The sequence below is a fragment of the Crocodylus porosus genome, unplaced genomic scaffold (assembly GCF_001723895.1).
Source record: "Crocodylus porosus isolate Cpor-Errol unplaced genomic scaffold, CroPor_comp1, whole genome shotgun sequence".
NCBI classification, from domain to species: Eukaryota; Metazoa; Chordata; order Crocodylia; family Crocodylidae; genus Crocodylus; species Crocodylus porosus.
The window spans coordinates 17,456,316-17,457,850 of NW_017728932.1; positions in this window are offsets into that span (position 1 = coordinate 17,456,316).

The following is a 1,535-nucleotide window of genomic DNA, read 5'->3' on the forward strand; positions in this document are numbered from 1 at the left end:
ATGGGGAGCGTCTCCGAGCGGGTCGGGAGCGACATCGGCGGTTGTGCGCCCGCCGCGCGGTGCGGGGAGAGGGGCCGAGCAGGGCGGGCCGTGTCCGGGTGCGCGCCGTGCGGGGACAACGCGGGCGCCAAGAGTGTCTCGCTCTGAACTAAGGGCGGTCGCTTTGGGGGGTCAGTGTCGCTGCGGCCGGGCGCCCCCCGCGTAGGACGGCGTGCAGGTGACGGGCACGGGGCTGGCCTGCGCGCATCCCGGGAGTGCAAGGGCCCCTCAGCGCCACCTCCCGCGCCCCTCGCGCTGCCGCCCGCACAGCACCAGCGAGCCCGGCTCCGTGCTGCCGCCCCGTGGCGGACACCCGGCCTTGCAGCCGCGCGAGCGCAAGACGCGGCTCGGCGCCGCCGCCCACAAGGGCGGGAAGAGGACAGGAGAAAAGGCCTCGCTCGCTCGCTCGGGCGGGGCGGACACACGAGTCACGGACGTGGATCCCGGCAGGCCGGGATCGGAGCCTCGCGTTTCCATTGGCCACCTCGAGGCGCGCGGCGATTGGGTGGAGTAGCCGCATGGGCGGGGTCAGGACCGCACCGCCATGCTTCACTCTGATTGGCCTTTGAAGGAGGGGCGGGCCCAGAAGCACCCCTCCGCCCCGTCTGCATTTAATTGGCTGTCGGGTCCCGATGCGCAGGCTTCTGTGCCCCGATTGGTCCGACTGCGATCCCCGTGTCTGCCGCTGAGCCGCAGCCCACGTCCCGCTGCCGGGCTGAACCGGCGGGCGGACCCGGAGCTCTGTGGCAGTTGCTCCGGCGACCAGGGCGGGTCGTGTGGGAGACTGCGTCCCCAGGGCGCGGGGCCGGCCAGGCTCTCCCGCCCCAACCCCAGTGTGAAGCCGGTCGCGTGTCCCGGTGTCCCTTTGCTGGGGAGCCTCCCTGTCTCCTCGCCGTGCCGAGGGGGGACAGGTGGGCCCCGAGGAGCACCGTTTGCTTCTGGGCTGACGCTGAAAGCTCCCTAGAGAGCGCCTTGCAAAGCAGCAAGTTACCACTTTTTAACGGGAAAAATAAAAGGAAAACCCGTCGTTGTTCAGGAAGCGCCGCCGGACATCAGCTCCGTTCTAGGGCAGCGTTTGGGATCTTGGGTGTAAAACAGTATAATTTTGAGAGCAGGGGGTTGAAGTGACGGAGTTATTCATTGTGTCACTTACTTTCAAAAACTGAAATGGAACAGAGATGCATGCAGTAAGGCTCTGGGTGTCCCGACCTGGAGCTAGTGCGACACGCACCCTAATTAACACAGTGATGCTATTACTACCTCTCTCTCTGTCTCTCTCCGTGGCGACAGTGATGTAGGTGTTCATCTCTCACCCTTGCACACCACCGCACCCGAGTGTGTGTCACAGGTGTCTCGTGCAGCCACACTTGGTGTGGAGACAAAGGCGGCTCAGTGCTGCCCCCCGGTGGTGCGCTCCGAGCGCTGCAGCCGGAGGAGCGGCGCCGCGGCGGGAAGCGACCGCGCCGCTCGGTGCTGCCCCCCTGTGGCCGCCTCGG